This window comes from Oncorhynchus kisutch, unplaced genomic scaffold (genome assembly GCF_002021735.2).
Source record: "Oncorhynchus kisutch isolate 150728-3 unplaced genomic scaffold, Okis_V2 Okis07a-Okis12b_hom, whole genome shotgun sequence".
NCBI lineage: Eukaryota > Metazoa > Chordata > Actinopteri > Salmoniformes > Salmonidae > Oncorhynchus > Oncorhynchus kisutch.
Window position 1 is genome coordinate 269,181 of NW_022261984.1, and position 17,760 is coordinate 286,940.

At 45.4% G+C, this 17,760-nt stretch overlaps 1 protein-coding gene and 1 long non-coding RNA gene across 5 annotated transcripts in view; one reads left to right on the forward strand and one right to left on the reverse strand.

Moving 5' to 3' along the window:
• bnc2 (basonuclin zinc finger protein 2) overlaps positions 1 to 17,760 on the forward strand; it is a 276,585-nt gene that overhangs the window by 154,255 nt on the left and 104,570 nt on the right. The gene's annotated exons all lie outside the window — the stretch shown is intronic.
• On the reverse strand, positions 1,707 to 14,891 carry LOC116360049 (uncharacterized). The gene is made up of 6 exons (XR_004206889.1): positions 14,794 to 14,891; positions 14,584 to 14,634; positions 13,634 to 13,738; positions 11,725 to 11,835; positions 11,505 to 11,506; positions 1,707 to 1,716 (listed from the first exon to the last, which is right to left on the reverse strand). It is a non-coding gene; the product is annotated as an uncharacterized LOC116360049 (long non-coding RNA).

Below are 17,760 nucleotides of genomic sequence, written 5' to 3' on the forward strand. Positions count from 1 at the left end.
GTTCTTTGTCTTTGTCTTATCCTCTTGTCCAGTGCCTGGAATACGCCAAGAAATAATATCACTTTGACTAAATTGACACCAATATGTCACAGATTAGTTATGAGATACTTATCAGAAAGGAAAATCTCCCCTGTACATGGTTGGCCCAATAGAAAGCCTAGGAGTCAGCACTGTGCAGTGTTGAGCAAGGCGGGCTGGGACTTCTTAAGTTAAGTACTACTTCTGAGCCTGAGCCAATGAAAACAGTTATCAGCCTGAACAGATGGATCATGTCATTCTTGTCAATTCTCTGTCTGTCTGTCTGTCTCACTTTCACACCACACGTCTTATAAACCCATCCTCTTTCTCATTAAAAGCATTTGGAGTTTGGATCCTCCACCATTTTTTATTTCTTTCATTATTTTCATTTTTCTAAACGTGTCTCTGCTGTCTGTCCATTTGTAACGGGGTCCAAAAAATAAACAGGAGTACAAATCTCCTTTTCATTTGTTTAAAGTCTTGCCACTGGAGAGTATGTGCTGCAAGCCCATTAAGTCCTGTAGAGAGGGAACGAGAGAGGGAACGAGAGAAGGAAGAAAGAAAACCTTATGTTACAAGAACAAGTCATATCCCCATGGGCTGCCTCTGTAATGGCAGGCTCCCATGATGCTTTGCCGCCTTTGTGGTTCCGCCACACATAGCGAGGGAAGGGAGGGAGCGCGAGAGAGGAGGTGCCTGTTGGAACACAGCAGAGTCGTGTTGGAACAGATAGGACCAGAGCAGACTCCCATGTGGCTGTCTCTCTCCCTAGGACAGCCACCACACGTTCTGTTCCAATGTGAGCCAGATAGACCCAACACTGACGCCATCTCAACGCTGTCCTCTAAACATTACAACAACGTGTCCTGCTCCAACCTTACCCCTGTATTCTAGTGAGCTGTGTCAAGTAAGACCAGAAAGAGAGTTGGACTGGCTTGCAGTGGGCCTCATTGACAAGGCAGTGGGAGGGTTAAGTGTTTTATATCCCCTCTCATTTTAACAACACAGGCCCGTTCATCCCCAGGTTACAGTCTCTTATTGTGTCCCATGTTGACTTAATAGAGCTCTTATAATGATCCGCTCAATATCTAATTCATTAAAGTGGCTGTTTGTTTTCTTTGATGCATTTTCTCAGGCCAGGGGAGGAAGGGGACAGCGAAGTATGGGGAGGAAGGGGACAGGGAAGTATGGGGAGGAAGGGGACAGGGAAGTATGGGGAGGAAGGGGACAGGGAAGTATGGGGAGGAAGGGGACAGCGAAGTATGGGGAGGAAGGGGACAGGGAAGTATGGGGAGGAAGGGGACAGCGAAGTATGGGGAGGAAGGGGACAGGGAATTATGGGGAGGAAGGGGACAGGGAAGTATGGGGAGGAAGGGGACAGGGAAGTATGGGGAGGAAGGGGACAGGGAAGTATGGGGAGGAAGGGGACAGGGAAGTATGGGGAGGAAGGAAAAATGCTTGTGGTGATGGATGACACACACACACACACCTCCCCAAGCCACTGTCATACAAGAGCTTCTCAGCCGCACTTGTGGATGTTTTTCCCCCCTTTTCCCCAGCAGTCTCTCTGTCTGTCTCTGGCTCCCTGTGTGTCTCCAAGTGACTGAGAGGGGGTCTCCAGTCGATCCTGGCCCTCCTCCTCGGGGGCAGAGATAGACAGACAGAGAGTTTTACACCGAGTCACTGACTGCTGGGGGACTGACTGCAGCTGTAATTGGCCATGCAGTTCTCTCCTCCTCATTAGAGGCAGGCCAAGAGGCAGGGTTAACAATCGCTTTGGGGCACGCAGCCAGGGCTCTCTCTCCCTCGCTGTCTTTTTGTCGTTCCCCTCGTTCTCTGAGCGTCTAGCTGGCAGTCAAAAGGTGGAGGGAGGCATGTTCAGGCCTTAGGTGGAGCATTAAAAATGTCGCCTGTGGCATGTCTTCTTTTCTGTCTCTCTCTCCTTCTCTCCACTGCATTCTCCGATGCCACTCTCAAAGTGTACGTACATGTATAAACACATTCACACCTAGAGACACTCCACCACTTATCCAAGCAAAGTTCACCTCTGGAGTCTGCATATCTTTAAAGTAAAGTAACATATAACCAAACAACACAACATCATACATACGGCAAGGGAGATACATGAGAGAGAGAGGGGGAGAGGAGAGAGGGAAGGAGAGAGAGAAGGAGAGGAGAGAGGGAAGGAGAGAGGGAAGGAGAGAGAGAGAGAGAGAGAGAGAGAGAGAGAGAGAGAGAGAGAGAGAGAGAGAGAGAGAGAGAGAGAGAGAGAGAGAGAGAGAGAGAGAGAGAGAGAGAGAGAGAGAGAGAGAGAGAGAGAGAGAGAGAGAGAGAGAGAGAGAGAAGGAGAGAGAGAGAGAGAGAGAGAGAGGGAGAAGGAGAGCGGTAAAGAGAGATAAAAGTAGAGAGAGAGAAGGGGAGAGAGCGAGAGAGAGAGAGAGAGAGAAGGAGAGCGGTAAAGAGAGATCAAAGGAGAGAGAGAGAGAGAAGGGGAGAGAGAGAGAAGGGGAGAGAGAAAAGGAGAGCGAAAGAAGGGGGGAGAGAGAGAGAAAGAGACTGCTCTGGGATGCGGATCAGATAGATGGAGGGGTTTGTGTCTCTCCCGGGCCGGGTTGTGTAGATGTGGAGAGACGTGTCAGGTGCCTCAGCACGGGGAAGGCAGCTGTGTAGTTGTTACACCGAGGGCAGCGCCACAGTCCGAAAGTATTGATTTCCCTGCTTGTCGAGGAGGCAAGAGAACTGTCATGTGGAGAGCACTGACCTTGGTACAACCAAGACAACTATTCCCCTGGTCCCCACGGCAAAGGAGAGGAGAGGAAGAGTGCAGCAGCACAGAGCACATACACAGCACCAGGCATCAACAACAACAACTACTAGCAACTAGCTACCCCGACAACACAGAGAGAGAGAGAGGAGGGGAGAGGGAGGGGGTGGCGAAGGGGGGATTGAGGTTGGGGGATATACTGAGGTAGAGAAGAGGTGGAGGGGAAGGGGGATGGAGAGAAGGTAGAGTGAGGCTAGCTGTTCTGCGAGATATACAGAAAAAAGAGGGAGGGAGGGATGAGAGAGAGGAGGAGAGCTAACAGTCAAACCCCCAGCGGTTCGCCAGAGTTGTCAGTGGGCAGCCCGGTGTCTGGTTATCACACTGTTTGAAATGACAATAGCTTGACTTCTATTTTCCTCCCGAGACCTCAGCAGATCTATAAGACCAGGAGTGGGAGGGAGGGAGGGGGAATAGAGCGTAAAGAAGTAGAGGCTGGCTACAGGGGAAAAGGAGAGTGACCTGAAAACAGAGAAAGGGAGGGGGGGAGAAAGAGGCAGAGAACTAGAGAGGGTGAAATATAAAGAGAGACGAAAAAAAGGCTAGTGAAACAGAAGGAAAGAGTTACAGTGAGTTCTCTGTTTTTAACCTCCCATCAGTGTGAAGACAAGACGAGACTTATCCCTGGAAGCAGCTACAGCTCAGAGATCACTTCACTGTTTTAATGTCTTGTAGCTCCACCAGGATTAGACAACACAAAGCCCTGCTGTCACCTGCAGGCACGGAACACAGCAGCTAGTGTGTGTGTGTGTGTGTGTGTGTGTAGCTAGGACTCATCCCCATCCCAGTAGTCACTGAGGAGACACAGAGACACGGTAGACCTACAAAGAGCTTCCTTTAGGTTAGATCACTGGGTGACAGACACTTAAGAGACCTGGCTTGCCTTTAGCCGCAGTGCGCTGGGCTCTGCTCTCTCAGATCACGGCCTCTTGCTAACAAGCAGTGGAAAACTGGCTTTTTGAAGTGCGGAGAGTTAAAGGGGATGTATTCATAAAGCCCCTGTAGATGATTTCTTGTAATGTAAGCTAATTTAATTAGCTTTTGGATTAGCATAACGGTTTGTAACCACTGCTATAATAAGTAAGTGGTCTATAAGCGGATGGAAAAACCAGTGTTGATTTTGGTTTCTTATTTTACACCCACTCGACATACAGTACATTATTTCCCTTTAGCCGCGGTTAGCCCAGATTTAGTAGCGCCGCCGCTAACGCTAACCTGCTGGGGGGGTGTAAGTGGCAATTCACCTCATAAATAGCCAGAGAAAACATCACGGCAATCTGCCTGCATTAGCCTAGCAACGTAGCACACTCCAGCTAGACAATTATGGATGAACCAGGGATCAGAAATAGTGGGGGGAAATGGGAGCATTAGGATGATAACGAGGGATGATAAGAGATCGTTCTACTGAAAGAGAGGTAAACACAACCTTTCTCACCTCCCTCCTCTCCCTCGTTTCCACCCCGTCGCCTCAGGATCCCACCGAGTGAAATGGTGCTAAGCTAAGCGCTAAGCTCACCCATAGATGTTTTTGCGTTTGGTTAGTCGTTAGCCTTGGTGCTGATTTAGTTTCTATTGTTTTTGCTTTGGTAGAAGCTAATTGCTAATCGGAGTTATCTCTCATTAGTGCTGTGTGTTAAGTCCAAGGGCTCTGCTGGTATTATCTCCTTCACTTTCTCTTAACATGTCCCACTCACTGCTAAAACCACCTGCCTTTGAACAAGATTAATAATATACACTCTCCCTCACACTTGCACGCACACACACACACTGAAAAACACCAACGTAATTAATCTGTTTCATCTGGTTTCGACTCACACACTCGTTGTCGATACCATCCGCGATCCTTCTCACTATGCCCTGTGAACTCAGTTTCTAAAGCTACAGCTTCTCTACTTTGAAGAAGTCTACTAGCTAATCAATGGATCAACTCTCTCTCAAATTACAAGTGAAACTCAAGTAAATGCACTGTATCACGAAAAACAAACTTGAGTAGAAACCATATCATGATATATTTAAGCAATAAGGCCTGAGGAGGTGTGGTATGTGGTCAATATACCACGGCTAAGGGCTGTTCTTACGCACAACACAACGAGGAGTGCCTGGATACAGCCCTTAGCCGTGATATATTGGCCATATACCACAAACCCACGAGGTGCCTTATTGCTATTATAAACGGGTAACCAACGTAATTAGAGCAGGAAAAATACATGTTTTGTCATACCCGTGGTATACGGTCTGATATACCACGCCTGTCAGCCAATCGGCATTCAGGGCTCCCAGTTTATCATTTGACATGCCTAGAGGTCTGCGGTCAGTAAAGTGTTAAAAGTGGGTGGGGCACACTTTAGGATTTAATCTACTTCCTCTTACTGATAGTTGACTTCCTGTGGGATCAAATTAGGGGCCGTGCGGCTTGTACCACAACACCACTCCGAGAGCCCTGCACATAAAATAAGCAAGGTACATTTAAATGTTTAATGCATAAACTATATGAGAATATCTCTAGATATATTAGTATCTATTATTGATGCGTTATATTATGTCAGACAACTTTTGCAATTAAGACGGGTCTCCTGGTACAGTATATCTATTTCCATATATATTAGTCTGATGTTATAATGATTATAGGCTACTTGAGGTAACGACAGATGGATGTGAAAGTGTCCACTTCACCCTCCCAGTGCCCCTCCCTCTGGGAGTATTGCTCTGTTGGTCTCAGTGTTGACGGGGTGCATGCCAGCCACGTCCGAGGGGCCTACTCTGGGCCTCGTCCAGGCTCTCTGTGTGCCAGAGGGCCAGTGCCAAGGGAATGCCCCGATGACAACATGATTAACTCAGGGACAGGTGACCAGTCCATTCCACACATACCAGCACAGCTATATTATCACATGTCAGTCTCAATCCACTGTCCTATCCCTGAACTCTCCCATAAACCTGTACATGAACCTTTACATGAACCTTTACATGAACCTATACATTAACCTGGGGGAAATCAAGTATACACTGTGACTCTCATAAGGAAATACTGTAGCTATGGTGACGAGGGGGGGGGGGTCGTCTTGGTCGTTAATGGATTGGCAGAAGTGCTGACATGGGGTTTTATTTCTATCTCTCTCTTCTCTCCTGTACTGTTGTGAGTGTGATGTGATGTGTGATGCTGATCAGAGTGTGTCTTATCTAGTGTCTCCTTGAGGTGCTGAGGTCAGCATTGTCACCAGGTTGCTATCAATGGACCAGATTAGAGGCAGCACGGGCTTTAAAGACACAGTCACCTCCTCGACACACGCCCATGTACACACATCCACATGCACGCAACACAGACACACACACACACATATGCTCTAGCTTGTGCGCACAATAAACTGTAATTGCTTGATAATATGGGCTAAAACATGTCAGCTCCAGGAACAATAATCCATCTCCATGTCCTATTTGTGATTCTAGCCTGCACCTCCCTCCGTATCTCTCTCTGTGTATTCCCTAATGCACATGACACGGTGGAAATGCCTGGTTAAGTGCTGCTCTGACATTAGCAGACTGTAGTCGCAGCATTTGGCCTGGGGACAAACGCCGGAGAGGAGCCATAAAATATGAATGCTGCCACCCCCCCTTCCTCCTTTCTCCCCTCCTCCTCTTACCCCCTTATTCCTCCTCTGTTCCCCCTCCTCCTCTTCCCCCCTTATTCCCTCCTCTGTTCCCCCTCCTCCTCTTCCCCCCTTATTCCCCTCCTCCGTTCCCCCCTTATTCCCCTCCTCCGTTCCCCCTTATTCCCTCCTCTGTTCCCCCTCCTCCTCTTCCCCCTTATTCCCCTCCTCCTCTTCCCCCCTTATTCCCCTCCTCTGTTCCCCCTTATTCCCCTCCTCCGTTCCCCCCTTATTCCCCTCCTCCTCTTCCCCTCTTATTCCCCTCCTCCATTCCCCCCTTATTCCCTCCTCTGTTCCCCCTCCTCCTCTTCCCCTCTTATTCCCCTCCTCCGTTCCCCCCTTATTCCCTCCTCCGTTCCCCCTCCTCCTCTTCCCCCCTTATTCCCTCCTCCGTTCCCCCTCCTCCTCCTCCCCCTTATCCCCCTCCTCCGTTCCCCCGCTCTGCTCGTGTCTGGGTGGCAGAACGTTTTTCTCAGTCACACCCGTGTCCCCGCCGTTTGTTTACTCACACTGACAGAGATACGCTAGCGCTCTGTTAGCGCTCCGCGCGGAGGCTACGAGTCGCTAAGCAAGTGCCAAGAGGCTCCCTGTTAATAATGCATAGTGAAGGCAAGAGCGCGAGGCTAACTGGCAGCTAGCGGTAGGGGTGTAGCCTAGTGTCTCTTACCCCAGCTGTCTGAGCTATTTTCACAGGCTGATGAATCTGTTAGCCCGCGCGTCAATCTGCCTGGTGTGTGTGTGTGTGAGGGAGAGGAGAGAAAGTGGGTGTTAGCGGGTGTCACTGTCACCCTTGGTTACGACTCCAGGTGTCGAGCGAGAGCTCCAACGGAGCGTGAGAGAGGTGCCAGCCAACTCTGGCTGTCTGTGCTCTATGCCCCCTGGTGCCTGCCTTGCTTTGGCCTTGGCAACATGACGGCTGGGTCTTGTCGGTCGAGGGCGCCCTGGTTGCCCCGTGGCAGTGGCGGTGCCAGCATGTGTGTGGCAGGGAGCAGGGGAGATGGCGAGGGAGCGAGGGGCGCTCCGTAGGGAGGAAGCTGGTCATTAGTGAGATGGGTCCCTGCCCCGGCATTTTACTCCACATCACAGGGACGGGCGGGCGGCCTCGCTCCTCCTCGCTAACTGGCTAACGCACGCCAATTAGCCTAGCGACAGAGAGAGCCAGCCAGGTTCCTTCTCTCTCTCTCTCTCACTCTCTGGGAGTGTAGCCGTTACAGACTGACTATAATGACACCATTTCGAAGACTGCTTCATTATGTCTAACTCCCTTACTATCAGAGGAGCATGTGTAGCATAGTTAGCTTAGCGTTTAGTCCTATCGCTGTCTGCTAATAAGGCATATTTGACCCATTTAGAGTGAATATGAACACTGTGTAAGGAGATAAAAAGACTAGCCACTGTTTCTCTCTCACACTCTCTTTCTCTCTCTTTATATCTTTCCTTTTCTCTCTACCTCACCTTTTAAACAGTTTTCCCACCTCTGCATCACCAGTCATCCATTACTGTATATATCCACCCCCATGACACTCCAGTAACTTACAGTAATACTGGTCCTAACAACAATAATCTAGTGGTGATCTGGTAAAGTAATCATGGTGTCTCCTTCCCCCTCGTAACATGTGAAAACAAAGCAATAAAGAGGCAGTGTGTGTTTGTTTTGGCCAGGCCAACACGGAGATAAGACCAGCTAACTGATTAGCACGCCGCGAGGCCTGGGAGGCCAAGGTGGCCACAGAGAATAGGGCCGCCACGAACAACGCCATGCAGTGTCACTACCGCCGCCACTAAGATAAAAGATGTGTGTGTTTCACAATCTCAGTCTCTGTCACACCTCACCTCGGTCCAAAGACTATAGGACAAAGCTGTGATGATGGCACACTGTATTTGAGCATGCCTTTGGGAAGTATGCATTGACCCAACTAGATGATGGCACAGTGAAGAAGGCACAGAGGAGAGGACACAGTGAAGAAGGCACAGTGGAGAGGGCACAGTGGAGAGGGCACAGTGAAGAAGGCACAGTGGAGAGGACACAGTGGAGAGGGCACAGTGAAGAAGGCACAGTGAAGAGGGCACCGTGAAGAGGGCACAGTGGAGAGAACACAGTGAAGAAGGCACAGTGGAGAGGACACAGTGGAGAGGGCACAGTGAAGAAGGCACAGTGAAGAAGGCACAGTGAAGAAGGCACAGTGAAGAAGTGAATAGGACACAGTGAAGAGGGCACAGTGAAGAAGGCAAAGTGAAGAAGGCAGAGTGAAGAAGGCACAGTGAAGAAGGCACATTGAAGAAGGCACAGTGAAGAAGGCGCAGTGAATAGGACACAGTGAAGAGGGCACAGTGAAGAAGGCAGAGTGAAGAAGGCAGAGTGAAGAAGGCACAGTGAAGAGGACAAAGTGAAGAAGGCACAGTGAAGAAGGCACAGTGAAGAAGGCACAGTGAAGAGGGCACAGTGAAGAAGGCAGAGTGAAGAAGGCAGAGTGAAGAAGGCACAGTGAAGAGGGCACAGTGAAGAAGGCACAGTGAAGAAGGCACAGTGAAGAGGACACAGTGAAGAGGGCACAGTGAAGAAGGCACAGTGAAGAAGGCACAGTGAAGAAGGCAGAGTGAAGAAGGCACAGTGAAGAGGACACAGTGAAGAGGGCACAGTGAAGAAGGCACAGTGAAGAGGGCACAGTGAAGAAGGCACAGTGAAGAAGGCACAGTGAAGAGGGCACAGTGAAGAGGGCACAGTGAAGAAGGCAGAGTGAAGAAGGCAGAGTGAAGAAGGCACAGTGAAGAGGGCACAGTGAAGAAGGCACAGTGAAGAAGGCACAGTGAAGAGGACACAGTGAAGAGGGCACAGTGAAGAAGGCACAGTGAAGAAGGCAGAGTGAAGAAGGCAGAGTGAAGAGGACACAGTGAAGAGGGCACAGTGAAGAAGGCACAGTGAAGAGGGCACAGTGAAGAAGGCACAGTGAAGAGGGCACAGTGAAGAGGGCACAGTGAAGAAGGCACAGTGAAGAAGGCACAGTGAAGAAGGCACAGTGAAGAGGGCACAGTGAAGAAGGGCACAGTGAAGAAGGCACAGTGAAGAAGGCAGAGTGAAGAGGGCACAGTGAAGAGGGCACAGTGAAGAGGGCACAGTGAAGAGGGCACAGTGAAGAAGGCACAGTGAAGAAGGCACAGGGAAGAAGGCACAGTGAAGAGGACACAGTGAAGAAGGCACAGTGTAGAAGGCACAGTGAAGAGGACACAGTGAAGAAGGCACAGTGTAGAAGGCACAGTGAAGCCGAAACATTGGTGTTTTACCCAATAAATCACCGGGAGTTTCTATGTATAGAGTGTGCGACTCTCTTATTTATTTCTATAGTTTACAGTTTATCTCCACTAGTCAGCATCTCTACACTAAATAATGTTCTCTGAGGGTGCTTCAGCTATGCTTTCTATTTGACCCAACTAGATAACATGTCTATTACCATTATTACCTTACATGATCTGATCTGAAATCAGAGTTTAGATTTCAACCCTCATAGTTATCCTCTATTCATACATATTCAGAACTGATCCAAGAACACTGGCAGTAGCTCTTCTCTTTACTAGTGTTGTGGGAGGGAGAGCAAGTCTATCTTGTGAAGTGGTTGACTAGCTTAGCCTCTTCCTCTTCAGCATGCCTCTTGTTGTCGGTCTCTTCTCTCTTTTGTTGATTCCTCCCAGACACTGGGTCCTCCACCGCAAATCATTGTGGTGCTCTGCCTGCTGCATGCACACAGCCCTGGGACTCGACACAGTCCCCAAAGTGGAGCCCAGGCACATTCTTTAGGAATCATCTTTTTCCCTTCTTCTTCTGAGGGAAATATAAACCCTCACCGTTCTGGCTCTTCTTGGCTTTTACGAGCCGTGTGATTTCCAAAAGCTCCTTGGAGCGAGATGGAAAGTGTTGGGGTTGGGCGGCAGCTTTTAATTAGTTAACTACGGATAGGGATAAGAGGCAAAAATAATATTATGTTTAGTTCTGGAGAGGGAAATGTTTCTGGAGGATAGAGGGATGGAGCAGTCGAGTGGAAAAGGATCTCTTTGAGACGTTTAGAAAGGGGATATTGGCCACACACACACACACACACACACACACACACACACACACACACACACACTGTTCACATACTTATTGGGGGGATCACAGAGTTCAGTCCAGACCCTTGTCAGTACGGATACATGATACACACACACTCACATACATAGTTACACAGTTACACACAGGAAGACCACTGGGCTTTCTCCACATCCTAACTAATGCAGACCTCCCACATACTAGCCTATATACTGAGCACTGTAACGTACAGACAAGCATGGCCATAGGCTGAACATAGACCACACAGATAGTCTACTTAGGTATAAAAGAGAAGGATCAGTTACAGACAATAAATGTGATATCTAACGTTTACAACTTTCAAAATTGGAATTCAACTTTATAATTAAAATAGAAAACATCTACGCTAGCAACTGTCCATATCTCCCCTGATTTGCACATCGGGATTTCAATGTGAAACATTTCCATCTGAATATTTTCACTGTAAAACATCTACCCTCCCAACACCCCACCCCAGATCCAGATAGATGGTGACTGTCAGGTGGGGCTGGTAGTGTTTGATATAGAAGGAGGAAGAGGAGAAGAGCTGATTAAAACTTTCAGCTCCACTACCTTTTCTAATTAATTAGCGAGGGCCACTCGGCGGCTGAGCAACGGCCCAATTAGGCTGCACACTAGGCCATGATGCCTATCGCTACGGCACACACACCTCACAGCTGTCGCTCGCCGCTCCGAGGTTGGTTGGGGATGGGGATCGGACCCTCAGGTGCCCACACAGCACACGGAGAAGAGAGAGGACACACACACATACACCACACTCGCACATTGGAAAGGACTTTCACACACATACACACGATGGACATAACACAACTAGGAGAAGGGATCCCAATATGTCGGCGCCCACAAACCACTGGAATCTATGGGGAATCAACACTGAATCGTACAGTGTTTGAAATTGAACATCTTGCTAAGTTCATTTACTGCATGGAACCAAGGAGTTTGAATAAGAAAGGGGATTGACAATTCATAATTAATTGTTTTACAAAACACTAAGTTTATGTACTTATCCTGAGAGCCAAAACATCCCAAAATGGCACCCTATTCCCTATATAGTGCACTACTTTATAGGGTGCCATTTGGGACTCAACCACAGAGTATCTCTGATGGAGCTCAGTACTTACAATGTAGCCTGCATACTCCTCATTCTCCACAAAGGAGTCATGAAGCCAGATGAACTCCTCATGCTGCCGCACCACTGAAAACTCATTCTGCTTGAAGTTAGGAAGAGTGCTCTGTGAAACAAAACAGTAGAAATCAGATGTCACTAACAATGTTTTTTTTTTTGCACTGAGCAAATTTCAGGTCTGCTGAGCACAAACTTGAACGTTGTGAAAATTCTGTGCAATTTCCGGCACGCGTTTACTGTGAACAGAGGGTTGTACCCGCTTTAAGTAACAGTTTTAACAGTGACCAAGTAGGCTACTGTGGCTATTTGATCATAATATAGGCCTACCAGAGTGGCCTACCATCAAAAACAATGGAGAAAAACACATCCCATAACATTTTAACATGGAAATAGCTGTTCTCTCATTCAGCCTATAGTAGCAGCCAATGTGTGGTCTACAATGCCTACAGTCCATGAGACTTTGAAAAAAAAACACAAAAAAAACATGCAGGGCTCGATATTAACCTATTTATCCACTTGTCCTTCAGACAAGGAGGTGACTGAAAATGTGTTTCATGCAAGAACCACTTTACAAAATAATATTCATTATTATTCCCATACAATTATTACAGAGAATCAGACAAAGTATAGTATGGACCTGAGCCGTGCCTGTCAATGCTCCTACTCCAATGCGCTCTGCCTACAAGAAAATCTCTTGCACAGTTAGTTTTGCAAACTAAATCTTAGTTTAGTTTAGTATAGTTTGTTTTGTTTAGCTATATTACATTGAAAGTGGCTAATATCACGTTTATTCAATCATAGTTCCCACAGTAGAATGAAACGATGATAGTATTAACTGAAGGGGAAAACTGTAGAAAGTTGAATCTTGTGCTTCTCTGCGCAGGCTCATATTTCTTTGCGCAGCAGTCCAAGGGAATTGGTCACTAGTGGAACAAATTCTACTGAAAATCATAGCCGAATAGAGTATGACATATCTACGGCTCTTCTAAAAATATCTTTCTGCCAATTAGAATGTGCAGCTCAATAAAAGGGGAAAGCCAGACGATCTGGATCAGAATGATCTGAAGTGTCAAGGCAACGGTTAACCCCTTCAATCATGATTGAATTCCTTCCTTCACAAGAGTCCTTGCAACATGATAAAAGTTGCCGTAAAAACATAAACCCATGACATTATGAGGTTAAAGTGTAAGGTAATGACTACTGGAATTGTCTCTGCATTGAACATGAAATGGAGTGGAATGTGATCATGCACAGATCTTAATTTGCATTCCATGACTTCAACAAAGCATATTTTGCATACATGCACACTAGGATTCAGAAGACAAAATTAATGTGGCGATAACACAACTGCTGGGAGGAACATATTGCAAGTCATGTGACATCTGTCTCAATTTAGACAGCCAGAGAAACGCACATTATTGCCAAGATTGTATAACTAAACCAAGAGACCACAGCCTGTCGTTTGTAATGGGAACAAGCGAGATCCTATTGGTGCGTTCTAGCATGCATCTGCATGTTTCCGTTAGGGAACGCCTACTCTTTGCAGTGTGTGTGTGTGAAATAACCCCATTCGCCTTCGCACTCCTTCTAAACAACGCAATTTTTAAAACTTTTGCAACGGGTAAAGTCTACATAACTTGGTGCACTCTGTTCATGACAGATTCCAGTTTTGGGAACAGAAAACTGAATTGAGATCAAATGTTTCATCGATGAGAAAATTATCAAAATGTAGTCCAAAATCCATCTCGTTCCATCTTCTCCCACTGCCGGCCTAGCGGATGCTTCACATTTATACATCCAGTGTGAATATCTGTCTCATTGTTTTATCTGTGTTATTGCCATTTTATGTGCCAAGTGTCTGGGCAAACAGGAAGAAATATTGACAAATAGGCAAACTCTCTTACCTTAGTATGGACAGTAAACTTAACCTTGTCCCGCTCACTTAATGCATCAGAAATGTCCACTTGGAGTGTTGCATCAGTTTGGAGGTCAACATTGACTGCTCTAGGCTGTAAAATATTGTAATAGATATTGTATTAGTGACAAGCCAAGTACAAAAATCACCATTCCCCACAACTAAAGCTGGCTACATTCACAGAAAGAGATGATAGATATAGCAAGACTCTACTGTTTGTTTTCCCCTTTTGGAGGAGAGAGGGATATATACCAAAATACAAATGAGATGGTATGTAAATCTTTAAACTAATGTTGACAGCAGTCTTCCTCATTTGTTTGTCTACTAAGGTAAGTCATGTTGTTGTTATCCAATTATACTAGCAAGCTAGCACAATATTGCTCAGCATTCTGAATGAATGAACAGAATGGCAATCATGCAATGCCTGCTAGTTACATAGCTAATGCTCCAACAGGACACAACAATTACATAACGGCTAGTTATCTCTGTCAAATGATGGCTGTGCACTTCCTAGCTTAGCTTGCAAACTAGCCAGCAAAACAATAGCAGAAAGCTAATAATGTGCATAGTTAGATGGGTGTGCTACTAGTTAGCAATGGCAATATACTTCTTATTTGAGAAGTTAAAATAAGGTTACGTATGTTAACAATTAACAAGAGGGCGCTACCTACCTACTGGATTGTAACCGTTGCTGGCCAGCTAGGAAGATAACTGACTTCTGATGTGGTCAAGCTGACTACTGTAGCTAACTTAGCCTAACGTTAGCTATTCAACCAATTTGACGTCAGTTGTCACCTGTCTTAACAGCTGATCAGATCATGCAATAAGTAATTACTGCAGAAAACCAATAAAGTAAATAGCTAATCTAGTTAACTGTTACGACCAGAGACAAATAAGATAAATATTTTTTTTAATCTAAGAAGAAAAAAAACAACTTACTCCTCTGTCCTCCTCCGAGAGGAAATCGGGACCATCGTCCAGCCCTTCTTGCTAGGTAACGTTAAACAGAAGACGACGGCACAAGACAACATGCGTTAGCCACATTACCGTTAACATTACCGTAAGCATCGTTTACTGATGAATGTGTCAGATGACTGCACATAAAGCAATAAGGTTAGCTAGCTAGAGTAAATTGTGAATAACACCTACCATCATGGCTGCTGCGGGTGGAGTAGTGAGGAAGTCGTGTGACGTCACGTGACGAGGCCGCAGTGGGGATGATAAAACGTGGAGCTTTCAATCCAAACCTCCAAGTGGGGCCAAGAGTAGCCACTTGACTGGTACTAATAGGCCCTTACAAATATTTTCACTCTTACAATTTCATCCCACCACATTCACAAAACAATTTTAAAGGTTTAAACATTGACTAGGCAGGTCTATGGATAGATCCAACTGAGTTATTGGACCTTTGGGGATTATATTTGCATTTGCTGAGCAGCACAGACCACCAATTTATGACCTTAGTTCATATTATATTTTTTATTTATTTAACTAGGCAAGTCAGTTCAGAACAAATTCTTATTTACAATGACGACCTATCAAAAGGCAAAAGGCTCCTGCGGGGACGGGGGGCTGGGATTAAATAAATAAATACAATATAAATATAGGACAAAACACACATCACAACAAGAGAGACAACACTACATAAAGACAGACCTAAGACAACAACATAACAATGCAGCAACACATGACAAAACAACATGGTAGCAACACAAAATGACAACAGCATGGTAGCAACACAAAAACATGGTACAAACATTGGGCAAAGTCAACAGCACAAAGGTCAAGAAGGTAGAGACAACAATACATCATACAAAGCAGCCACAACTGTCAGTAAGAGTGTCCATGCCTGAGTCTTTGAATGAAGAGATTGAGATAAAACTGTCCAGTTTGAGTGTTTGTTCCAGTCGCTAGCTGCAGCGAACTGAAAAGAGGAGCGACCCAGGGATGTGTGTGCTTTAGGGACCTTTACAGAATGTGACTGGAAGAACGGGTGTTGTATGTGGAGAATGAGGGCTGCCACAGTGCTTAACCCCCTGAGTTAGTGATCATGTGATGTAGAATCTAAATAACCTCATTGTGTGTGTACGCGTGCATTTGTCAATTCATTTGTGTTTTTGTGTGTGTACGCGTGGATATGTGTGCAATAGCTACCATAGCTACCATAGCTACATCAAAATCAATTAAACTAATATGTTTTGTAAGAATATAGTGGAATAGAATATCTTCTGGCTACTGATCTGCTTCTCTACCTAACACTTGGCAGAATATGTACTTTTAAATATGATGGTTATAAACGACAATCTGACAGTCCACAACAACTGACCTCAAATTATATTGTTCTGTTGTCTTTGTAATTGCATTAGCTGGGTGTGAAAGGGGGGAAACAGAAGGAAAAATATATACTGGACAGCATTAAGCAAAGGGGGTAAGAGGCGAGTCTACAACTTGTCTTGGAGGCACAGTTGTGTTATGAACTTTGTTCTGTGTGCTGACTACAATTTGTTGACATACATAAAGCTTTGGCATGTATATATTATAACAACCACTAGATGGCACAAAACTCACACGGTGATAAACAGTCCGCGAGTGTTGGTATGATGCTATGTTATTACCATGTAATAAACTGCATCAAATCATTCCGTTTTCTTACCTTGAAAGTAATATCTTAAATATTCATTATATTAACTACAAAACATGTATTGTGTCTTTCTGTGATTTTATGCAATTATACAAAACACGCACACACAATGTAATGGATCGCTTCAATTCTAGACGTGAGTGTAACTTTATCACAGCATCAACAAGGCTTGTTGTTGTTCTATTTTGCAATCCTTATAAATTGAGAAAATGTTTTGACATGGTGCAGAACTGTAACAAACACCTTGTTGCTTCATAACGATACATTGCCATTTGATCCACACAACTAGATACTGTAGTATGTATGCCTTTCATCATTACATCGCTGATGTTTTGTTGACTTCTAGGTTTGACTCTACAGTCACCTCCAAAATTATTGGTAGCCTTGATAAAGATGAGCAAAAAACTGTATAAATAAAAAATTACAAATACTGAGCTACATTGTAGGCTAAAATAAATGTGGAAATTATATTACTTTACACTAATACAATTGCTTAGAGAAAGATATTTTGTTTAACAAGTAATACAAAAAAATACAACAAATATTAGATGTCAAAATTATTGGCACCCTTAAGATTGTTATAAATAAAATAAAACAAAATAAAAATCTGCATTAACATTCTACTTTCTTAAGTTCATCTGAGCTTAATGAACTGTACTGGGGCCTGCCATGATTTCCTGCTTCTGTATGGAGGAATGAATCCCTCCCAGTGTGTTCTCCAATCTCATAAAACATTGAAAAGGGCTCAGTGCTGTTATCCTAGCAAGGGAAGGGTGCACAAAGTATGACAAATCGGGTGGCAATCATTTTGACGCCTACACTACCGTTCAAAAGTTTGTGGTCACTTAGAAATGTCCTTGTTTTTGAAAGAAAAGCACATTTTTTGTCCATTAAAATAACATCAGATTCATCAGAAATACAGTGTAGACATTGCTAATGTCACGACCTGACCTTAGCTATCTTTGTTTCTTTATTATTTTGGTTAGGTCAGGGTGTGACGAGGGTGGTATGTGTGTTTTGTCTTGTCTAGGTTTTTTTGTATATCTATGGGGTTTTGGTTCGTCTAGGGAAATGTAGGTCTATGGTGGCCTGAATTGGTTCCCAATCAGAGGCAGCTGTTTATCGTTGTCTCTGATTGGGGATCCTATTTAGGTTGCCATTTTCCATCTTGGTTTGTGGGTTATTGTCTATGTGTAGATGCATGTCAGCACTCTTGTTAATAGCGTCACGGTCGTTTTTGTTAGTTTGTTTAGTGTTCTTCGTTTAAATAAAGAAGAATGTATTCATCTAACGCTGCGCTTTGGTCTCCTCGTTTATGACAAATGTGACAGAATAACCCACCAAACAAGGACCAAGCAGCGTGAAAGAGAGAAACAGCGTTTAAGAGACGGACCTGGGAGGAGATATTAGATGGAGCAGGACCCTGGACACAGCGGGGGAGCATCGCCGTCCTAAGGAGGAGTTAGAAGTAGCGA